Raw genomic sequence first — 24,772 nt, 5'->3', positions numbered from 1 at the left:
GCCTCAGATGGGTGAAATCCCGACCCCCTGCCAAGTCTCACGCTTCCCGCGTGAGGCGCGATCGGCCCGGCCGGGTCTCGTGGAGCGGATGGCCCCCCTGGTCTACGGGACCCACACGGGGGGGAAACACCGACCTCAGGGCTTTCCAGGAGGAGGGAAGGCCCAAGGACCCAGCGCAGCCCCAGTCACTCGGGCAGGGGCTCAGATTGCAGCCTGCGGGACCCGACAGCTAAGGGATTCCAGCGGGAGGGGCTGGAGCGCTCTCGCAGCGCGGAGCTGCAGGCAGACACAGAGAGCGGTGCGAGTCAGCTGGAAAGGGTGGCTCTCACCACAGCAGATCTTTAGGCCGGGGGGCGCTTGTGAACAGGGCAGTGGGCAGAAAACAAAGGGGGTCAAGTAACGTTGCGGGCCACGAGCCCGATGGCAGTCTCAGTGGCGGCTTTTCTCCGGTGACAGATGCGAGGTGCCCAGCGGCTCAGGCAGAGCGAGGCTGGCACCCGAGGCGTCCGTCCAGCGGAGGTCTGTCCCCTGGGTCTGTTTTAGTCCGGCAAAGGATTTCTGGCGGGAGGGTGAGGCACCGCAGCGAGCCTTCCCAGGCGGTCGACACAGCGATCCCCTCAGCGGGGGAAGAGCGGCTCAACGGAGCGGAGCTCTTCCTCGGCGGGGACGAGAGGACACAGTCGGTCACGGCCTCAGGGAGGGGCTGGGGGGCACCACAGCAGCGAGCCTTCCCAGGCGGTCAACACAGCGATCTCCTCAGCGGGGGGAGAGCGGCTCAACGGAGCGGAGCTCTTCCTCGGCGGGGACGAGGAGACACAGTCGGTCACGGCCTCAGGGAGGGGCTGGGGGGCACCAAGGTCACAGCTCCGGCAGTAGTAGATATCCCGGTTAATTACCGGCAGACGAGCAGAGGGCAGGTTGAGCCAGATGGTCCTGTGGCTCAGGTCAGGGGGCAAGCTCAGTCAAGCCCTTGGAGAATGTTTAAGCACAAAGCAGCAAAGTCTTTTCTTATCAAGTCTTTTCCTCTCCTTTCTCAGCAAGGCAAGCAGCAGGCCAGTTCTCCCAGCGTCTCTTCTCCTTCTAGGCGGGCAGAGGTCCTTCGTGGTAAAACAGGATTCTGATTTACAAGGAGCAGGGCTCCTTACTTTTATACACAGTTTCTTTTGTTCTTACAGGCCAGGGGGGCCTTTGCATAGCCACTTTCAGTCCCTGAGCACTTTGTTGGGGGTACTCTGACTTCTGCTTTCAGTGTGAGGGGCAGGCACATCAGACGCTCCACAGGAGGTGGAGCCAGCATTGTGTGGGCAGGGGCAGCCAGGAGTACCTTGTTGATGGGGCTTCGCCCTTCCTGGGCCAGGTGCAGGCTGAGTCATCAGTCACTCCCCAGGGGGGCGGAGCCAGCATTGTGGTGGCAGAGCACAGCCAGATTAAGAGTCAAGGGGCACTCCTACCTCCCACTAAGGTGTAATCCTTGCATTCACCACCTGTCATTCCCCAGCCCTGTCACTCACACATCCCAGACAGTCAGATACACATACTGCAGAGGCGGGCTGAAATGGTTAGGCAAGCAAAGGCTAACTTTCTAAAAGTAGCATTTGCAAACACAGGATATTAAAATAAACTTTACTAAAAGAAGTATTTTATTATTCTGAGTTCAGGCATACTAAACATTAATTTCTACCCTGTTCCCTGAGCCTGCTGGGATTATAGGGTGTAATAATTCCAGCAGCCCATCTTGGCCTAAAGGGAGCAGGTAGCCTTACACAGTGAAAAACGAATTTGGCTGTAATTCACTATTAGGACATGCCACACACATCAGAGCATGTCCTACCTTACACTTACAATGCACCCTGCCCTAGGGCCTACCATAGGGGTGACTAATATGAAGTTAAGGGAAGGTTTAGGGGCTGGCAAGTGTATGCACTTGCCCAGCCAGCATGACAGTACCAGACTGCACGCAGGTTCTGCAATGGCAGACCTTAGACACATTTTAAGGCTGCTTCTGTGGGTGGCGCAACCAGCGCTGCAGGCCCACTAGCAGTATTGGCATTCACAAGCCCTGGCACTCCTGGTGCACTTTACTGGGGACTGACAGTAAATCCAATGAACCAATCATGAACATCAATCACATGTACAATTTTCAGTAGGGAGCACTTGCACTGCGGCACGGGTTGGCCGTGGCGCAGTGCCCTGAGTAGCGGACACCAGCAAAACATCTGAGGCACGACAGCAAAAAGTGGAAGGGAAACTCACGCCAAGGTGCCAGGTCTAACACGTGTCCCCTCCAGCTGAAATGTGGGGGGAACTACCCTTCCCCAGGGAGTTCCACATCACTAAGGCGGAAAAATCTGGACAGACCGTCAGCATTGGCGTGATCTGTGCCAGGGCGGTGTTCCACCGTGAAGTCCATACCCTGTAGGGAGATGGACCACCTCAACAGTTTTGGGTTCTCACCCCTCATTTGCATCAACCATCTGAGGGGCCTGTGGTCTGTCTGAACCCGGAAGTGAGACACAAACAAGTAGGGTCTTAGCTTCTTCAGTGCCCAGACCACAGCAAATGCTTCTCGCTCTATTGCACTCCACCTAATTTCCCGGGGAAGTAACCTCCTACTGATGAAGGCTACAGGTTGGTCCCAGCCCTCCTCAGTCATCTGTGAGAGAACAGCCCCTACACCATGCTCTGAGCGTCTGTTTGCACTATGAATTCCTTGGAGAAATCAGGAGCCAGGAGCACGGGCGCTGTGCACATGGCAGTCTTCAGGGTGTCAAAAGCCTTCTGACAGGTGTCAGTCCAAATCACATTCCTGGGCTGCTTCTTAGAAGTCAGCTCTGTCAAGGGGGTCACAATAGTGCCATAGCCCTTGACAAACCTCCTGTAATACCCAGTGAGCCCCAGGAAGGTTCTCACTGCAGTCTGGGTCTTGGGGGGTTCCCAAGCCAGGATGGTCTCAATTTTGGGTTGCAAGGGGGCCACCTTGCCACTCCCCACTTGGTGTCCCAAGTACACCACTGAACCCTGCCCAATCTGGCACTTGCTTGCCTTGATTGTGAGGCCTGCCTTGCGCAGGGCCATCAACACTTCCCAGAGGTGTCGCAGGTGTTCTGGCCAGGTACCACTGAACACCGCGATGTCATCCAGGTAGGCGGCACTGAACTCATCCAGCCCAGCCAACACCTGGTTGACCAATCTCTGAAAGGTGGCAGGGGCATTCTTCATTCCAAATGGCATAACCCGGAACTGGAAATGCCCATCTGGTGTAGAGAATGCTGACCTCTCCTTTGCCCCATCGGTCAAGGCGATCTGCCAGTACCCAGACGTTAAATCAAACGTGCTGAGGAACCGGGCAGCCCCTAGCCGATCAATGAGCTCATCAGCTCTGGGGATAGGGTGCGCGTCAGTCTTGGTGACTGAATTGAGTCCTCTGTAGTCCACACAGAACCGGAGTTCAGGTGTGGCTCCCGGCGCAGCAGCCTTTGGGACCAAGACCACGGGGCTGGACCAAGGACTGCTGGAAGACTCAACCACCCCAAGAGCAAGCATCTTGGAGACCTCCTCCTTGATGCAGGCCCTGACCCTGTCAGCCACTCTGTAAGCTTTATGCTTCACAGGTAAGCTGTCTCCTGTGTCCACATCATGGACGCACCAATCTGTGACACTAGGAACCAGGGAGAACAGATCTGGAAACTGCCCCAGCAATTGGCGGCAGTCTTCCTGTTGCTCAGGGGTCAGGGTGGGTGAGAGGTTAACTCCATCCACTGACCCATCTTTCTCAGAGGCCACTAAGAGGTCAGGAAGAGGCTCAGACTCCTCCTCCATTCCATCATCAGTTGCCAACAACATGCCCACTTCGGACCTTTTCAAGTGGGGCTTGAGGCGGTTGACATGTAGGACCCTTAAAGGGTTCCTGGGCGTCTTCATGTCCACCAAGTATGTCACTGGGCTCTTGCGCTCCACAACCTCAAATGGTCCTGTCCACTTATCCTGAAGTGCACAGGGTTCCACTGGGGCCAAGACATACACCTCTTGTCCAGGCTGAAGCTCTACCAGAGTGGCATTCTGGTCGTACCACCGCTTCATCTCCTCCTGGCTGGCTTCCAGATTTGCCTCAGCAAGTTGTCTGAAGCGCCTGGTTTGGTTTCTGAAGGCCAGCATGTAGCTATATACATTCTGGGGAGGTTTCCTGGGAGATTGCTCCCAGCCTTCCTTTACCAAACTCAGTGGTCCTCTCACGGGGTGACCATACAGCAGTTCAAAGGGGCTGAACCCTAGGGACTTCTGTGGTACCTCGCGGTATGCAAAGAGCAGGCATGGCAAGAGGACGTCCCACTTACGCCTCATTGGACCTTCCAGGCCCATGATCATGCCCCTAAGGGTTCTGTTGAATCTCTCAACCAACCCGTTTCCTTGGGGATGGTAAGGTGTGGTGAACTTGTAGGTTACACCACATTCTTGCCAAAGGGACTTCATATACTTGGATATGAAGTTGGTCCCCCTGTCGCTCACCACCTCTAGAGGGAATCCTACTCGTGAGAAGATTCCCATCAGTGCACGCCCCACCACGGGGGCCGTCACTGTCCTCAGAGGGATGGCTTCAGGGTACCGGGTGGCATGATCCACCAAGACCAGGATGAACCTGTTGCCCATGGCTGTCTTGGGGTCCAGAGGCCCAACAATGTCAATACCCACTCGTTGGAATGGCGTACCGACCACAGGGAAGGGTTGGAGGGGAGCCTTGTTCTTCCCTCCGCTCTTCCCACTTGCCTGGCAAGTTGGACAGGTCCTACAATGAGCATCTGAGCTCTTGTGCATTTGGGGCCAGTAAAAGTGGGTGACAAGCCTGTCATAGGTCTTGTCCATCCCCAAATGTCCTGCTAACGGCACATCATGAGCCAGCCCCAGTAGGAAGGCTCTGAACTTCTGGGGTACCACCAGCACACGGGCTGACCCAGGTTCAGCAGCCTTAGGCTCTGAATACAGGAGGTCATTCTCCCAGTACACATAATGTGTTTTGGCCTGAACACCATTGGCCTGGTCTGCAGCCTGCTGCCGCATACCCACGAGAGAAGGGCATTCTTTCTGCTCCCTGCAGAATTCCTCCCTGGAGGGGCCTCCTTCTTGCTGCCAATGGGTCAGCTCAGGCAGGTCCCCCAGTTCAGCAATCTGTTCCCCTGTAGGCTCCAGGGCATCCCCCTCAAGGTCTGCTTCCTCCTGGACCGTGGGAACTTCAGGGGCCGGTTTCCCGCGCCCCCTGCGCCTCCTCTCTAAGACCGGTTCCTGGGCCTCTCCTTCAGGCCCCAGGACCTCTTGATCACCCCTACTGGCTGCCATTGACCGGGTGGTCACGCACGCCCAGTCAGGCAGACCCACCATCTTCAGGTGAGTCGTCTTCTCCACCTTTTCCCAAGGGGAGTGCTCCAGGTCATTCCCTAGCAAACAGTCTACAGGCATGGCCGTTCTCACACAAACCTGCAGAGTACCAGAGACCCCCCCCCCACTCGAAGGGAACTTGAGCCATCGGACACTGACTCTCTGAATTATCAGCGTTGATAACCCTACAGTAGGCATGGGGTACAACCTGCTCTTGAGACACCAGGTGCTGCCTCACTGCAGTCACACTGGCTCCTGTGTCTCTAAGAGCCTCAGCTTTCTTACCATTGATGGTCACCACCTGCCCATATTTTTTAGTGTTAGAGGGCAGGTAGTTCTCAGGGACCATCTCACTGTCTCCTAGCGAGACTAGGGTCATCTGAACCGGATCTCCACCCTCAGGGACTGCTACTTCTTCTCCCAAGTGAACACTAGTCACTTGTCGGGGTGGAGCACCAGTGGGTGCTGGTTTACCAAATAGGCGACACTTGGGGTCAGTGGAAATGTGACCTGGGTCACCACATTTGTAACAATTGAAGGGCCCCTTTGGAACAGGCCTACCTGTCGGGGCCCCATTCTGCTTAGGGGGTGGGGGCGGCTGAGAACCTCGCTGCTGGTTCCCTTGGGGATTACTTTGGGGGCCTTTAGGAAACCCTTTCTGTTTACCCCTGTCCCCCCCACTCTTCTGCTGGGGACCCTGCCCACCCTTGGCGGAGTCTCCCACTGAACCCTTGTGGACCCTGGTGTTGAGCCAGCGGTCCGCCTCCTCAGCAAGCTTCCTCGGGTTGGACAGCTTGCTATCAATCAGGTGCTGGCGTAACTCAGGAAAACAGTTATCAGACAAGTGCTCCCATGCAATTAAATCAAAGAGACCTTGAAAATCATTCACTTTGTTACCCTTCACCCAACCATCCAGTGCTCTGCAAAAAAAAGTCACATACTCCACATACGTATTCCCAGGCCGCTTAGTACACCCCCTAAACTTCTGTCTATACATTTCAGGGGTAAGCCCATACCTGGTCATTAAGGCCTCTTTCATACGGGGATAGGACTGCTGTTCTTCAGTGGGCAAATCTAGCAGGGTGTCCCGCCCTTCGCTAAGGAACTTCCCCCCACAACCCCGCTCCCCAATCCTTGTCAGGGACCCGGTGGGAGGACATGGCTACCTCATATGCCCTAAACCACTGTCCTATGTCATCCCCCCTGAAAAACTCCTTCACTACATCTTTGGGGATGTACACCCTGGACTCTACCTGCACCGGCGTTGTGCTGCCACCAGAAGGAGTCATTCCAGAACCTCTCAGCTCCAACTCCTTCACTCTTAGGTCATGGTCCAGCTTGCGTTGCTGTGCCTCCATGGCCAATCTTTGCTTGTCCATTTCCAACTTTTGTTTCTCCATCTCCATTTGCCCAGCCAATTTTGCCATCTCCATTGCATGCGCCCTTTCTGCGGCCCTGTCTGCCAGCTCCTCTGGTGACAGGCCTCTGGGGGGCTCCACAGTGCCATCTGGTGGAATGATCTCCGCCGGGGTCTGGGGATCTCTTGACTCCCTCCAGGCTCTCAGCGCCGTCACGAGTTGGGTCTTGTTGTTCAATCCACTTTTGGCAATTCTGCTTTTTGTGCAGAGATCTTTTAGCTGGACATTGGTTAAGTCCCTCAAGGCTTCCTCTCTCCAATCTATGTCCTCTGCTCCAGAGAAGGTAGAGAGCGCTCTTCCTGCAGGGAGTGAGCCAGGCATGGCTTCAGTAATGGCAGATGTCTCAACGAAATTACAAACTGGAAACCTGTGGCTGCGTTATAGATCTGCTCTCACTATGTGGTGATCAGTAATTCACTGTATGTAAACTACAAATGCAAATTCGCAAATCCTCACCGCTGCGTCCAATGTTAGAATTGGGGGTCTCTGGTTGGCGCAAGTATGCACTTGTGACAAGCAGGGACCCTCTCCTCTAAGTCAGGGCGAAGGATGACCCCTTTAGAATGACCCTTACTCACCCTCTAGGTGCGTGGCGTGAGCAGACAAGGCTATTCTCCAGGCGTTGTTTAGTTTAGCACTTGTAATCACACACACAGTAAATACACTAATCCCCCCACAAATGGACACCAGGCTGTGAGTATATAAAAATACGCTTCTTTATGTAAAAATTATATATACTCTTTAGAACAGACTTATCACAAGATCAAATAACGTTTCTGTATGCCCACAGGTTGTAAATAGGCAAGCTCTCTTTTAGTTGTAGTTCAAAATGCACTGTTCTTATCTCAAGTTGTATTCCACGGTGTTCCTTTAATTCCTTGGTCGTTTCTGACCAGATTGTGCACTTTTCCCCCCCTCTAGGACCTATGGGGTCCTGCTATGCACTCTGCCGCACTCCGCGGCGCCTCAGATGGGTGAAATCCCGACCCCCTGCCAAGTCTCACGCTTCCCGCGTGAGGCGCGATCGGCCCGGCCGGGTCTCGTGGAGCGGATGGCCCCCCTGGTCTACGGGACCCACACGGGGGGGAAACACCGACCTCAGGGCTTTCCAGGAGGAGGGAAGGCCCAAGGACCCAGCGCAGCCCCAGTCACTCGGGCAGGGGCTCAGATTGCAGCCTGCGGGACCCGACAGCTAAGGGATTCCAGCGGGAGGGGCTGGAGCGCTCTCGCAGCGCGGAGCTGCAGGCAGACACAGAGAGCGGTGCGAGTCAGCTGGAAAGGGCGGCTCGCACCACAGCAGATCTTTAGGCCGGGGGGCGCTTGTGAACAGGGCAGTGGGCAGAAAACAAAGGGGGTCAAGTAACGTTGCGGGCCACGAGCCCGATGGCAGTCTCAGTGGCGGCTTTTCTCCGGTGACAGATGCGAGGTGCCCAGCGGCTCAGGCAGAGCGAGGCTGGCACCCGAGGCGTCCGTCCAGCGGAGGTCTGTCCCCTGGGTCTGTTTTAGTCCGGCAAAGGATTTCTGGCGGGAGGGTGAGGCACCGCAGCGAGCCTTCCCAGGCGGTCCACACAGCGATCCCCTCAGCGGGGGAAGAGCGGCTCAACGGAGCGGAGCTCTTCCTCGGCGGGGACGAGAGGACACAGTCGGTCACGGCCTCAGGGAGGGGCTGGGGGGCACCACAGCAGCGAGCCTTCCCAGGCGGTCAACACAGCGATCTCCTCAGCGGGGGGAGAGCGGCTCAACGGAGCGGAGCTCTTCCTCGGCGGGGACGAGGAGACACAGTCGGTCACGGCCTCAGGGAGGGGCTGGGGGGCACCAAGGTCACAGCTCCGGCAGTAGTAGATATCCCGGTTAATTACCGGCAGACGAGCAGAGGGCAGGTTGAGCCAGATGGTCCTGTGGCTCAGGTCAGGGGGCAAGCTCAGTCAAGCCCTTGGAGAATGTTTAAGCACAAAGCAGCAAAGTCTTTTCTTATCAAGTCTTTTCCTCTCCTTTCTCAGCAAGGCAAGCAGCAGGCCAGTTCTCCCAGCGTCTCTTCTCCTTCTAGGCGGGCAGAGGTCCTTCGTGGTAAAACAGGATTCTGATTTACAAGGAGCAGGGCTCCTTACTTTTATACACAGTTTCTTTTGTTCTTACAGGCCAGGGGGGCCTTTGCATAGCCACTTTCAGTCCCTGAGCACTTTGTTGGGGGTACTCTGACTTCTGCTTTCAGTGTGAGGGGCAGGCACATCAGACGCTCCACAGGAGGTGGAGCCAGCATTGTGTGGGCAGGGGCAGCCAGGAGTACCTTGTTGATGGGGCTTCGCCCTTCCTGGGCCAGGTGCCGGTTGAGTCATCAGTCGCTCCCCAGGAGGGTGGAGCCAGGATTGTGGTGGCAGAGCACAGCCAGATTAAGAGTCAAGGGGCACTCCTACCTCCCACTGAGGTGTAATCCTTGCATTCACCACCTGTCATTCCCCAGCCCTGTCACTCACACATCCCAGACAGTCAGATACACATACTGCAGAGGCGGGCTGAAATGGTTAGGCAAGCAAAGGCTAACTTTCTAAAAGTAGCATTTGCAAACACAGGATATTAAAATAAACTTTACTAAAAGAAGTATTTTATTATTCTGAGTTCAGGCATACTAAACATTAATTTCTACCCTGTTCCCTGAGCCTGCTGGGATTATAGGGTGTAATAATTCCAGCAGCCCATCTTGGCCTAAAGGGAGCAGGTAGCCTTACACAGTGAAAAACGAATTTGGCTGTAATTCACTATTAGGACATGCCACACACATCAGAGCATGTCCTACCTTACACTTACAATGCACCCTGCCCTAGGGCCTACCATAGGGGTGACTAATATGAAGTTAAGGGAAGGTTTAGGGGCTGGCAAGTGTGTGCACTTGCCCAGCCAGCATGACAGTACCAGACTGCACGCAGGTTCTGCAATGGCAGACCTTAGACACATTTTAAGGCTGCTTCTGTGGGTGGCGCAACCAGCGCTGCAGGCCCACTAGCAGTATTGGCATTCACAAGCCCTGGCACTCCTGGTGCACTTTACTGGGGACTGACAGTAAATCCAATGAACCAATCATGAACATCAATCACATGTACAATTTTCAGTAGGGAGCACTTGCACTGCGGCACGGGTTGGCCGTGGCGCAGTGCCCTGAGTAGCGGACACCAGCAAAACATCTGAGGCACGACAGCAAAAAGTGGAAGGGAAACTCACGCCAAGGTGCCAGGTCTAACAAGACTGCAAAACTTCTAGGGGGTAAAATTGATGAAAGGGAGGTTAGAGTCGCCATCAAGAGTATGGCGCGGAATAAAACACTGGGCTCCGATGGTCTACCGACGGAGTTCTACCACACATACGTCGACCTCCTTGCACCCCGTCTGGCGTGGCTCTACAATGAGGCTAAGCGTCTGGGCAGCCTACCGAAGACCACTGGCGTGGTGCTCATTGTCCCTCTATTGAAACCTGGCAAGCCGCCTTGGGACAGGTCGGCGTACCGCCCGCTGTCCATGCTTAACCTGGACTACAAGATCTTGAGCAAGATCTTGGCGACGCGCCTACTTCCCCACATGGCCACTCTGGTCCACGTGGACCAATCGGGCTTTATCCTGACCCGCAACACTGCGCTTAATATACGACGGCTTCTCCACGTTCTGGAGGCTGACACCTATGAGGTGGACGAGGCAGCGGTGTTTGCCGTTGAAATGGAGAAGGCCTTTGATAGCCTGGAATGGTACGGATTTTGTGGACTGGACGGCACTCTTATGCAAGAACACTACGGCGAGAGTCAGAATGGGAGGTGTAATATCAGAGGCTTGCGTAGTAGGGAGGGGCACGCGTCAGGGTTGCCCCCTCTTGCCCCTGTTGTTTGCCATAGCGGTCGAACCTTTAGCGGCGCGTGCCCGATTGGGGCGGGCATATCAGGGGTTGGACGTATATGGACAGGTGCATCATATCGCATTGTATGCTGATGACCTCCTGCTGTTTTTGGTGGACACTGCGGCCTCCCTGCGGAGAGCTAAAGCTCTACTTCAGGCGCTGAGCAGGGTATCGGGCCTCAGAGTGAACTGGGAGAAGTCATACCTGTTTCCGACTTGGGCGCGCAGACTGTGCCCACACTCTTCGGAAGAGGTGACCTGGGAGGAGAGGAGCCTTCGATACTTGGGCACTTTGATCTACCATACTAACGTAGATATTGGGCACTTTGATCTACCATACTAACGTAGATATTCTGCAGGGCAACATTGGATCGGCGATCCAACTCACTAAAACGAACTTTGACTTCTGGGGTACGCTTCCCCTATCCCTGGCGGGAAGGGTGGCACTCCTTAAGATGGTGACTCTGCCGCGGCTGCTCTATTTTTTTCGGACTCTTCCGGTCGGGATCCCGGCGAGCTACTTTTGTCGTCTACGGTCCTTGGTGACCGATTTCCTGTGGGGCTTGGGTAGGCGCAGGGTGGCGCTGACCACGCTTGTCCTGCCGAGGGCTGAAGGGGGTCTGGTTGTGCCGGACTATGAGCTGTACTACCTGGCGGCCCAGCTGCAGTGGCTGACACAGTGGGCAGCGAGAGCCACGAGGGAAGAGAACGGATCGGGTGAACCAGTGGGGCCGGTGCAGGTGATCTCCCGGATTATACTGGGCTTGCCGATGGAGGAACTCCATCTTACTCAGGAATTTACAACGGTTAGGAAGTGTTGGAATAGGTATCTGCGAAGAGGTCACATTACGGTGCCATACGCCTCGGAGATCCCGCTAAAGTTATGCAGGGCGCTCCCGCTCGGGGGCTCATGGAACCGACTGGAGGACTGGGAGCACCAGGGACCGGCGGCCATTCGAGATCTATATGATGACGGAGCCCTAATGCCCTTCAAACTCTTGCGGGATCGCTTCGGACTGCAGGGGGGAGACTTCCTCCTTCATGCGGCACTGACTGCGGCGATCCGTAAACACTGGAAGGCGGGTTTGGTGGAGCCTCCGTTGTCCACGGGCCGTCAGTACGTGGTAGTGGCCGCGGGGACGGTTAAGGCTATAACGTGCCTCTATAAATGCATGACTGTGGAGGCTCAGACCCCGGTAGCAGGTTTGAAGGTGAAATGGGAGGTGGACTTAACGACGGAGATCCCTGAGACGGCTTGGTCTGGTATAGTAGAACGGGCCTGGAAAGGGACGCGCAATGCGAGGTTTCAGCTGATGCATTTTTACATCCTACACAAAGTGTACCTGACCCCTGACAAGCTCCATAGGTATTTCCCGACTCACTCAGCGGCCTGCCCACGCTGTACGGCAGAAGTGGCCAATTTCCAACACATGTTCTGGGCTCCTTTTGGCAAGGGGTGGTGGAGAATCTGCGGGAGGTCACTGAGAGGGATTTGCAACCCACAATGGCACACTGCGTCCTACACTGGTTCCCACACACATCAAAAAACAAAATCACTAGTAAATTCCTGGATCTGTCTCTGCTGCTAGCGAAGCGAGCCATAACGTCCCAATGGAAAGCAAGCAGGGGGCCCACAGTGGAGAGATGGCGGGCCGAGCTCACTAAATGGGCCAGCTGCGAGGGGGAGGTACGTCTGCAACTGGCACTTAGGGCAGGCACTGACACTGCTCTGGAACTAGCCCGGGCCTGGGAGCGGCTGGTACTAGAACTCGAACTGCCGACCTCTGACGGCGAGGGCTCTCCCGCAGGTAGTCCTGGTCCTTAGACAACCTGGCTTGGGTTGGTGCTAGGCCCATTTCTTTCCTGGGATCGCCCCGCGCCCCAAGTGTTGACTGCATTTTCCTACTGGGTACTCTTGATTGTCGGTCTCGGACCTGCTGGGACCACGAGGGGATCGGGCATACGCTTGTGGGCCTCTGACACGTAAGGGTTGAGGGGGTTTAGGGGAAGGGGTATTGGGAGAAGGGAGGAAAGATGTTTGTTATTGTTCAGGGTCCAATGGACCAGATGCGGGGGGGGGAACCGGATGGTTAGAAACGCAGCCACATGTACTACCTAAGAAGCAGGTATTTGTGGGTACCCTTGCAGATCTTAGCGAATAATACTCTCCTGTCTACTGCCGCTCGACCTCCGGGTTGTGAGCTGAATGGCCGTGTTAAATTATGATTTCCGTTCCAGAACATTTGTACCACGAATGCAGGATGCTGTCCTCGTTGGCGACTTAATTGTGCACATAATATTGCTGCAATAAAAATTCTTTTACAAAAAAGAAAAACAGGTGTATTTGTAAAGCACACAATTACCCGAAGGTGTCCTGGCGCTAAATAACAGATGTTTATTAGCACCTACAAGTGAGCCTCAGCATATGTGCCAGATGAGAATACAGAAATAAATGTTTTTCGGTGGACCTTTGTCTTGTATACAGTACACCTTTCTTGTTGAGATATCCAGTTGGACACTTGTAAGAGGAAATGCCTACTTGTTATAGTTTCTATTGACCAGTGGCGGCCGCTATTTACCAGGGGTATCGGGTGGGGGATGGGGAGGGTTTTAAATGGAAAACAAAATAACAGCAAAAAAAAAAACACTTACGTTCAGGATGGGCCACGCCTCTCGGTCCGCTCGTCACCACCTCCTTGTGTGACTTTACAACTTGTACATTTGCAATTTTTTCTCTTTGCATCTTGTATGTAACTCATGTAATCCTAAGTCCTTATTTTTGTTTTGCAACTGGTTCTTATGTAAAGCGCTCTGACACCTTCGGGTAAAGTTTGCGCTTGTTTTTTTTTGTTTTTTGTTTTTTCTGGACATCAAAAAAACTGTCAAAATTTAAAGGAGCAAGCATAAAATTATGCCCTAAGTGCGGACTAGAAAAATCAGATGACATACACATGTTCCATGGATGTCCACAATTGGAACCCTTCTGGCAGGAAGTAAGTAACACACCATGTCGGATATTGGGAACAAACCTAAAAGTAAGTACAACATTAATTATTTTTGGGATATGTACCGAGTTAAATGTAAGTAATGAGAGGTTAACCAGAAAACAAGAAAATCTATTATTTGTCTTAATACTCCTTGCTAGAAGAGAGATTTGTCTGAACTGGATTAAACCAACATCACCGCTGCATAAAGATTGGCTTAACTCCGTAATAACTACTCATAAGTTAGATAGGAAGGGAAAATTCTCCAAAAAGTTTAATTTCTGGGAAATTTGGGAAAATCACTGTACTAATTGACATATAAGGGAAACCTGAAAAAACAACAATATGTCCGATGATTAAAGCGGTGACAATAATTCAGACGGGAATAATTCCCCGCCGAGTAGCCAAAAAAGGCTAGCTCCCTTTTCCACTCCACCATGAATTATTGAATATGGTAAAGGATATAGGAGGACTAAAACTTGACAGTTCCACCAAAGGGGTACTCTATGTGGCCGGAAAAGCATGGAAAAAGAGTGAAGGAATAAAAGTAGAAGTCTTAAAGTTCCCTGTTGCACTCCTTATACATTCATACGCAAAATGAGGATATAAAAAAAAAAAGAAAAAAAAAAGTTTGCGCTATATAAAATCGCATTAAATAAATAAATAATCAAAACTCCCGGGCTCTGTGGCTCCTCCCCTAGCTTGCTGCCAGAGGGGCTGCTCTCTAGCTCTTACTGGCTGCCAGGCTGGGGGCTTGATAAATAACCGCAGGCACAGTGTCTTGTGTATGTGTCACTGGGATTGCTCAAGATGGAGCCGGGGCTCGTGGCAGCTGCGGGAGTGTCCGGGCCAGGAGCCGCATCAAGGGTACCCTGCAGGTACGGTCTGCGGGGGACCGGGCATTTAAGGAGAAGGTAGAGGTAAGAGACACTGTCGCGGATCCCTTGTTTACAAGGGTGCTTTTTTCCATTGTGCCTGTGACACAGCCATGTGGTGCAAGAGTGCGGCGTCCCAAACAAACCGCCTACGGGTCAAGCTGGCGCTGGGTAGGAATTTTAAAATAAAATGGACGTGCCTGGCGCTGCGTCTCTGTTCTCCCCAAAAACCCCCGCCCCACCCCCCCCCCCCACGGTGGGGCCTGGGAGCGCCCAGTGCGATCCGGTCGACCTGACCAACTACACTCTTGTTATCCGCAGAACACCTCCTCCTGGTCGGGCTGTAGGACGAACCCTTTGCTGCCTTTACCCAGGCCACCTGGGCACCGACCCCCATGCCCTCTCCATTCTCGCTGCTCCCCAGGGCTCAAGTCGGGGTACCACGCGGGTGGGCGGTGTCCCCTCACTTATTTTACTGGGTGGACGCCGTCACCCTGCCAAACAACTGGAGTTCACTCTTTGGCCTCTCTGGGACAAGATCGGAGCTCACAGCACGCTGCTCACGCGCTGACTTCTCAGATGCGACCCTCCCCCACAGCCATGCACGCAGCCCGTCTTAGAAGAATTAAATCAAACCACACAGGGTTTTGAAAATATTGCTTTTGCATCTAAGGGGTGAGCGAGGGGAGGCAATGATCCTGATGGTGCAAGCCACCTTTCGTGACGTCACTTCCTGTCGTGACGTCACTATCGGTGACAGCATCCCCCCACATCTTTTTTTAGGACTTGTGCACTGCTGCTTCCACTCAAGGGCCTCGTCTCCCTCTGCTCGCCTCCAGCATAGACGCGTCCTTTGGAATCCCTCCCCACACCCCACCCCGGGCAAGATCGACATGGTTTTTAGATGCACTTGCAGTGTTTGGATGTGCTTTTGCTGCTTGTTTTAATGTGGAATGGCTTTTTCCCAAAAGAAGCTGATGTTACACTTTTAACATAACTTCTTCCCTCGTGCACTGTCTCTCGCTTTCTCTTTTGTCATTCATTCTGTTTTGCTTTTCCTTTCTCTCGCTATTTGTCTTATTTTTTATTACCCCCTTATTCACTTTCTTTTGCTCGCACTCTATCTCTTGCAACATCAACATAATTGTTAAATGATTGATAAATGTCCTTACAAATTTTGTTTGCTTCGGCATTCCTAACACTGGTAGCAGTGATATAATCACTGAAAAAACCATAGGTTTCACACCAGTTATAGTTAGCTGGAAATTTTACTGACATAAAACCATTGAAATTCCAACGTTATAGTTAGTTGGACTCACTATAACAAGCACGCCTGCAATTTAATAGGTTTTTTAAATGCTAATTCATAACTATAACTGGTGTGAAACCTTTGTTTTTTTCAGTGAATTTCATATGTTTTTTAATTGCTAATTCCTAACTATATATAGGGCCTCAAACCTATGAAATGTAATATTTTTTATAATGAATCCTATATTGTACATTTTTTGCCCTGGTGCGCTCCCGGTGCGCGCCCCGGGGTGCGCACCGGTGAGCGTCCCGTTAGCGCTATTGCCGCGAACGAAAACATCGTGACGTATCGCGTAGCTGCGTCCGCGTGATACGCACGGCGTAAGCGCACCCGTAAGTACTCGAGCGAATACGATCGCGCAAAGTAAGCATCTGACGCGCTTACACGACGCGCCCCGGGGCGCGCCCGGGGGCGCGTCGCGTAAGCGCGTCGGGTCATGTGACCTGAAAGCCCGGGTCATGTGACCTGAAAATAACACTTTTAATTGGTGCAGAACAGTTTTTTTTTCCAAATGATTAAAGACCCCACCTTTTTTCCTTATTCAGACTTTGTCCTTTGACTGAGGAAGACCTGTTTGGAGATCTTTGTGAAAAAAATATTTTGTACTTTAAAATTGCTACAGTAGCAGTAGCAGCTGGAGCATCTGCACCACCACCACCACCACCACCAAGAGGACCACCACAACATCACATTGGTGGTCAAGAAGAGGAGGAGGGGGAAGAGGAGGAGGGGAGGAGGTGGCTGCCAGAAGACAATACCCCATACAGGCCAAAGCAGCACATTGTATGGGAGTTTTTTTCCATCCCTGAGGAAAAGAAGAAAGTGAATGCGCCAAAGGTGACTTGCGAAATCTCTGGCATTGAACTTTCAAGGGGGAACCCTAATAAAAAATATTCATTTGATAATAACACCATGATCCGGCACATGCAGCGCAAGCATCCCAACAACTATGCTGCGGCAGAGGTGAGAGAACTGGCCAGCCACCCTCCCCCATCTTCACCCAGCACCCCCAAACGAAAGCAACCCACTCTATCGGGACCAGAAACAAGGGAGATGGTCCCAAACATTCAACAAAAGTTTGGGCAATACAAGATCTCTTGTATTTTTTGTTGGAAGGCCATCACATACGGTGAGCAAAGCTTAACGCTCATCAACCGTGCTGGTGACAACCACAAATGCCCCAAAAATCCTTAATTTTTTCATGATTTTTTTTTGCTCCAGTTGAGCTGTTTTCAATTCCCTGTTTTTTGTTTCTCCCCATAAAAACGACAAAAAAAATATAAAATAGTTCATAAAAGCCAAAAAAAGTACAAAATGTTCCAAAAAACATTAAAAAAAATAAAACAAAAAGAAAAAAAACAGTTTTTAGAACTACCTCCAATTTATAAAAAAAGGCTACATTTTTTAAAAACTCCATCATTCTTTTTTCCCCATGGTACGCTCCCCGGTACGCTCCACGGTGCGCGTACCGGGCGCTCCCCCCGCGCAAATCTTTTATAGCCCCCACATCAAACCTAGGGGGTCAAGGGGGTCTACTCTGCCCCTTATGGTAATGTCCCCCTTTGTTTTTGCCACCTCTTGTGTCTCGATCCTACCGAGACACAAGATGGCGGCTGCTCCAGACTGTTTGGAATGTTGACAGACACCTGAGAGCCAATCAGCTTTCTGCGTGCGAACTCGCGTAGCGCGCCTGTTAGCGCCCCGGTGCGCGTACCGGGGCGCGCTTATAGATATATATATATTTTGGAACCTAAATTACTCAAAATCCGCTGGAACACATATCTTGAGACATAGCAAAGGCACATCGGGCTACCAGTCCCTAAAATTTTGCCAAGTTTGGTGGAAATCCATTCAGCCGTTCGGGCTAAAAGTGAGGTCGACTGCCCTATGGAAATTAACATGGGGAAAACACGTTTTGGGACCCTCCTTTGTTCTCGGCCCCCGCTTGACAAATCCACACCAAACTTTCAGGGAAGGACCGGGGTGCCGCGAGGCAAATTTGAGGAAATTTTCTGGCAGATTCCTCAACCGGCGCCAAAGTTATTCACAATAGAATGTTGAGATTTTCTATTGAAAATAATCCTAACTATAACTACCTACTGGCGACCGCCAGTAGGTAATATATTTATATATGTAATATATTTATTTATATATATATTTATTTATATATATATATTACCTACTGGCGGTCGCCAGTAGGTAGTTATAGTTAGGACCTAGTTTCCATAGGAAATCCTCAACATTCTATTTGGATTAACTTTGGCCCCGGTGGATGAATCTTTGCGAATTTCCCTGAAAGTTTGGGGGGGATTCGTCAAGTGGGGGCTGAGATAAAAGGGGGGTCCCAAACGTGTTTTCTCCATGTTATTTTCCATGTTATTTTCAATAGGATGTTTAGACACGGCTACAGCTCGAACGGGTGAATGGATTTATAAGAAATTTGGCAAAACGGTAGAGTCCGGCTCGCAGATTACGCTTTTTTTGGAATGGTGTAATCCGTTCAGTAGTTGCTGAGAAAATTAAAGTTAAAGTCAATTATATATCTGTACGCGCGCACAGGTGCGCGCACTCAAGCGGCTGCGCGTGAGCGGAATTTTTTTTTTGCGGCGTGACATCTGTTGATAACAACATCTGTTAACGTTCGATTCGAAGGAAATCATAAAGTGTTGACCGACATTTTGTCACTGCGAGTAAATATATTGTTTATTTGAAAGCGTTGGAGCATGTAAAGGGGAGAAGGTAGAGATTGTCTTGTCTTGTCTTGCCGCGTAGGTTTTCTCAGGGTGTGCAGTAAGGCCCTTAAACGCGAAAATATATATTTTTTATTTAAAAAAAAGTTGCGGGGTGTGCGCACCCGGTCGCGCACACCTATTTACAAGAGTGTGAAAATGGAGATAAATCAGAAGTTTGAGTGCTTAGATATAAGGTGGCTCTGAAAAGAGCCCTTGTGTTAATTGAGTTTTCTGCATTTATAAGTAAGTACCGATGCAGAGCCTGATGTTGCAGAGGAAGATTCTGTTTCCTTCATCCGTGAAATGAACACCATCTCTCCTATAGATGTCTTGCATGTGGTAACGCAAGTTGTTGTGGTAAATAGAACCCATGCTATAATCTCTGAGGAAAGCAGAAACAGATTTATTTACATGTCTCCTTGCTTTCTCAATTTGTGCACAATGTTGATTGGACCAATTCCAATTCTGTCTTTGGCATATATTGGAATATACCAAGGCAGTTCGAGGAAAAAGTGTCATCAATTGTCGAAAGGTGTCTTTTGGAAGCATTTCCAGACCTACCCCAGTCAATGTGCCTAGATCGTTCCCACCACAGTGCACAATTATAAGGTCTGGTTCTGGGAGATGCATAAAAGTTTTCACCAATGGGATCAATTGGTGACATCTCAAACCTCTTTGGTCAATCCACGTTATCTGCACCTTTGGTAAATCAATGTTGGAAATTCGTCTGTTTGCTGCATATTTTCAACTCCAGTGAATATAGCTGTGTCCTAAAAGCCAAACCTTCATTTTCAAGGCAGATGCACTCGTACTCTGATGGGTTCTGGAAGTGAAATGGCAGTTAGAAGCTGAAATGGATGAGGCTTGGTGTGGTTGAAAAACAAAAAATGATTGGTTGATTCTAATACGTGAAGATTGAAGACTACGTTGCATGTTAACCAGGGGTGGTCAGTGTAAGGTGAGGGGGTGACGGATCCATGTTCTCATTCGGAGAAGAGGAATGAACTGCAGTAGTAAAGAGTCGTTCCTATTCGCTGGGCATGGAAACTAGAGGGGTTAGATGGTATTCCTTTGGAGTGGTTTAGGGGCATCTGAAACAACTTCCCTGATACACGTGGCATGTAAAGCAAGGACTACGAAGTCTTTGGGTTGAGGACCCAGATGCATTTAGAGTTTATCACTAACAATGTTCCAGGCTAATGTATTTTCTCGGGAAATTTACAACTGTCCTGCAAGTAAATGTTCCTATTTCGAGAAAAAGGGCGTTTCTTCGTCCCACGAGGGAGCCGCTGAGCAAAAGAGGCTCAGTTTACTGTCTTAGTTGCTGATAGGTCTGAATATCGGATTCTTATCGATCGCTTTATGCTGCAGGGGTGGAAAACACAACAGTCCTTGACCATTTATCTCTACAGTATTTCTACCACGTGGGCCGGCCACGGAGCAAACTGGAATCATATATGATGAGGGGACATTTACACTGTAGAAAAAAGTAACGGGCGGGCAATTAGGTTGCAGGAACTAAGGTGTCTAACAGTTGCGGAATCGGTGGACGTAAATTTTATAATCAAAGTACGACAGGACCAGTTACAATAAAATTATCTAGATATACATTTGCGGGCAAGTACCATGAGTAACGTCAATTCGAACTTTCAATAGTACAGTAATCAATAATACATCAGAACTAAATATCAATAGGGATGTCCAAATGTTCAATCAGTACCCGTCCCCGCCCGCCATGTGCTTCAAAACTGCATACATATCTCGTGATATCAAGGCTGAGCAACCAGTACACAACAAGGAGTTGCGAGTCTCATTTATACCGGCGCCATTTTGGGCGAGGCCGGGCAGGTCCAGAATATAGTCAAAATGTCTCCACCAACCAGCGGTCGGACTAGAACCCCTTTCGGCAGTTCAAAAAGGTTCCGTTAGATGACAACAGAGGGGACAGGCAACAAGAACCATCAGTCAAAAGAGGAGAGGGCAAGTTCTTCCCTACCGGGTCACGTTGGGGCTCCACCGGAACTGATCGAATTAGTAGTCTACAGTGTTTATTTATTTATTTATATTCTTATAACGCGCCTGAATCAGCCCCGAAGGGTTATCTCCGCGCGTGGCTCCTGAATAAGAGGGATAAATCGTATTACGGGGATGACAGAGAGAAGGGTCAAGTTAACCAGATGTGAATAGGAAAGTTTTTAGCTTCTTCCTAAAGGAAAGAAGATTGGGGATTTGTCTCAGCTGCGGTGGTAGAGAGTTCCACAACAAGGGGCCTTTTAGGGAGGGTGCTCGGCCACCCTGCCTTGCTCTGGTAACTTTCGGTATGTGTAGCAGCATAGTGTTGCTAGATCGCAGAGCACGTCCGGGACAGTAGAGGAAGAAAATATCTTTTAGATATTTGGGACCAGACCCATATATGCACTTGTGCATGATGCAGCAGAGTTTAAAACTCACCCTCTGTTGCACTGAGAGCCAGTGAAGGTGGCAAAGGAGGGGACGAGAAGGGGTACGGGGAGGAACATTCAGGATGAGTCTTGCCGCGGTGTTCTGCACCACCTGCAGTCTGCGTAGTTGTTCTTGGTTGGCGGAACTCAGTAGACTATTGCAGTAGTCTATCCGTCCAAGGACTAGTGCCTGAACCAGCGTTTTCCTATGGATGTTCGGTAGGAAAGGGAAGATACGCCGTAGGAGACCAATAGTGCGGAAACACGTTCCCGCGACCTGGCTGACATGATCTTTCATAATCAGATTTTGGTCCAGGCGTACCCCCAAATTTTTGATGGTCTGTTTGGGTGATGGGACAGGTCCTAACTCAGATGGCCACCAATCCGGCGACCATAGCAGGGTGGCCCCTCCAAACAACATGACCTCTGTTTTGGTCACATTGCACTGGAGGAAATTCTGGGCCATCCAACCAGCCACCGCTCTCATGCCGTTTTGAAAAGATTGCATGACTGCAGGTGTGATGGTTTGAAAGGGAAACAACAGCTGGGTATCGTCAGCGTAGGAAATTGGTGAGAACCCATAAGATCTAATGATCTCAGCCAGAGGGGCCACATATACGTTAAATAACGTGGGGCTCAAACATGAGCCCTGTGGCACACCTTTGGTAAGCTTCCTGCAGACAGATTTGTGGGCGCCTAATTTGACACCTTGTTGTCTGCCTTCAAGAAAGCTTTCAAGCCATGCAAGAGCGGTCCCCCTTACTCCCACTCCCTTCAGACGGTCGAGAAGAATTTTGTGCGACACCGTGTCGAAGGCAGCGGACAAATCCAATAGCACCAGAATCGCTGAGCTCCCCCTGTCCAGTGACATTCTGATGTTATCTGTCACTGACAGGAGGGCTGATTCGGTGCTATGGTTGGGCCTAAAACCAGATTGCGAGTGGTCTAGGCCGCCCGCTGCTTCGATGTAATTCGACAGGTGTGCATTTACATGCTTCTCGACCAGCTTGCTGTAGTATGGCAGAAGGGAGATGGGACGGAGGTTGGAAAGTTCCGTCCACGGGAGGGCCGCATTCTTGCGAATAGGGTTCACCACTGCAGTTTTCCATTCAGTTGGTACTTTTCCCTCTTTAAGAGACTGATTGATTATATCCTGAATGTAGGGAGCTAACAGAGTAGGGAGGGAGTTTAAGATTTTAACAGGGATGAGTTTCACATCAGTTTCTGGATGTTTCAGACTGAAGCTGGCGTCAGCATGAGAGCACCACCATCTTGTGGCTACGTCGTGGCCATTCCGCAAGCAATCATGGCAAACGCTCCCCACCGGAAGCCTGCGGGAGTCGGGGGCCCCGGTGGCTTTTGTAGAATCTTCACGGCTGAGGGGACGCTTTCGGGAATGGGGCCCATGCCCTAGCAGGCAAGCGTCCGATTCCAGTGTTGCCCAGAGCCATCCTTGCAGGCCAGGCCCTATTCTGTGGAGCCGACTGCCATTTTGTGAGCTCCGTGGCAGCCGCCTATCGCTGCACCGCAAGAGTGGGCGCAATTCAGCCGGATGGCGGGTGAGACGCTGTAGCCGTAAGAGCAGGCGAAACTCAGCTGGCCGAGCGAGGCACTGTGCCGCAGGAGCGGGCGAAACTCAGCTGGCCGAGCGAGGCACTGTGCCGCAAGAGCGGGCGCAACTCAGCTTGGCCGAGCGAGGCCCTGTGCCGCAAGAGCGGGCGCAACTCAGCTGGCCGAGTGAAGCGCTGGGGTGCAGCCGAGGGAACCTCCACCTGGGGAGGTTGGGGAGGTTGGGGAGGCTCGTTCGCGCCGCCTGTCCCTCCCAGTGCACCCCGCGCCGTCTCCCGGCGCAGGTATATGTGATGGCCGGATCAGGCAATAAGAGGGGTGGGGGGTCATCAGCAAGGCATTCACCCCCCCCCACCCGTGGTTCGCTGGATGCCACCGGGCCATTCACCCAACGACCTCTTCGGCCGATGGCTGCCAGCAAGGCCCCGCCCTACACGTGCCGGGGGCCTCGTCTTCCGGATGGGCGTAGCCGCGGACCTGCTGAACTTCGGGAGTTTCCGGAATGGGGGTAGGTATCTGTTTACTTTTATCTGTACCATGTTGCCGTTATTGGGCGTGGTAGGCGGTGGGGCAGACATGTTTGGGCTGCGGGGGCGGAGGAGTCGAGCTGCTTTGCGTCCATTGCGGCTTCGAACTTGGCTCCTCCCAATAGTTTCATATTTCTCGTAAGGGGCTATTCTTAGTACTTCTATTTTAGCGGGGTAAAGAGGATCTCATCAGTGGCCTATTGATTTTGTTCTATTTCTTTCGTTTTTCTATAGCGATTTTTATGCCATAGTTTGCCAGAAAGGTGCAGAGGCTAATCCGTATTTTATATATATGTCCTCTTTATTAGGGGTGCCCTCCGGTGGGACCGGACGAGCTACCTCTAATAAATGGTCCGGGTAGAACCAATTACCAATCAGTGGGGAGAAGATAGGCATGACGGGTTACAACGGGAGACAAAAGTCTGCACTACCTATCTTTTTGCTGCTTGCAAAGACTAGACAGAATATCTCTATTCCACGTTATTTGTAAGCAGGGAATACCTCCAAAGAACCAATATAGGTAGAGACTTTCAAATTCAGTACCGCTTTACAAGGAGTCTCTATAGAACCTGAACAGTCAAGAAAACGGTTTTGTTTCCGAAAGAAATATTGCCAGAACTTTATTGACAAAAGTATAGGTTGCATTCACGATATAGTTCTGAATTAGCATTTTAAAAACCTATGAAATTCACTGAAAAAACCATAGGTTTTACACAGGTTATAGTTAGGAAGTAGCATTTAAAAAACCTATGAAATTCACTGAAAAAACCATAGGTTTCACCCATGTTATAGTTAGGAAGTAGCATTTAAAAAACCTATGAAATTCACTGAAAAAACCATAGGTTTCACCCATGTTATAGTTAACTGGACATTTCACTCATATAAAACCAATGAAATTCCCCGTTATAGTTACTTCAGCTAACTATAACTCGCGCGCCCGCAGTGCACTGCTGATGATGTTACATATTACATTACTCATCACATGGTTAGTGACATCACTCTTGACATCACTGATAACATCTAGTATCTCACATATGCTGCCTACAACATATAGGAATAGTATGTCACTGACTCTTGCATGTATGCAATATGTAAAATCTCCTAATGTAGCATATTAACACTTAGATACTGAGACCCTCTTGGTAATAATAAAGAAACAATAATCTATATAGATATAATGTATCAGTGATATAGCTACTCATCAATACATTCAGCCACTAAAATAGAAACTGATAGACTGACACAGATATGTATATATTTAAATATTACTCAGTAACCCATGTACTCATTAAGATATATTTAATCACTCAGTTATAGAATCTATTTTTCACCAAAAAACTAACCGTTTATACACTTATATACTACATTTTTGTTCAACCAACTTTCAGATCTACATATATAAAATATATGTAATTTTAAAACAAACTCATTTAATAGATGATGTCATGAGTGATGTAATATGTGAAGTCATCAGCAGTGCACTGCGGGCGCGCGAGTTATAGTTAGCTGAAGTAACTATAACGGGGAATTTCATTGGTTTTATATGAGTGAAATGTCCAGCTAACTATAACATGTGTCAAACCTATGGTTTTTTCAGTGAATATATATATATATAGATATGCATATGCACACACATACATATATACATACACACACTCTCCCCAATACA

General features: G+C 50.6%; 1 protein-coding gene across 1 annotated transcript in view; it reads right to left on the bottom strand.

The window, feature by feature from the left end:
• The window catches only part of LOC147689480 (uncharacterized), a 242,627-nt gene that overhangs the window by 22,872 nt on the left and 194,983 nt on the right, over positions 1-24,772 (bottom strand). The window lies entirely within an intron of this gene.

The sequence above is a fragment of the Lissotriton vulgaris genome, chromosome 10 (genome assembly GCF_964263255.1).
Source record: "Lissotriton vulgaris chromosome 10, aLisVul1.2, whole genome shotgun sequence".
In the NCBI taxonomy this organism is placed as follows: domain Eukaryota; kingdom Metazoa; phylum Chordata; class Amphibia; order Caudata; family Salamandridae; genus Lissotriton; species Lissotriton vulgaris.
The sequence above is the reverse complement of the archived record's forward strand: the minus strand, read 5'-3'. Positions and strand labels throughout refer to the sequence as shown.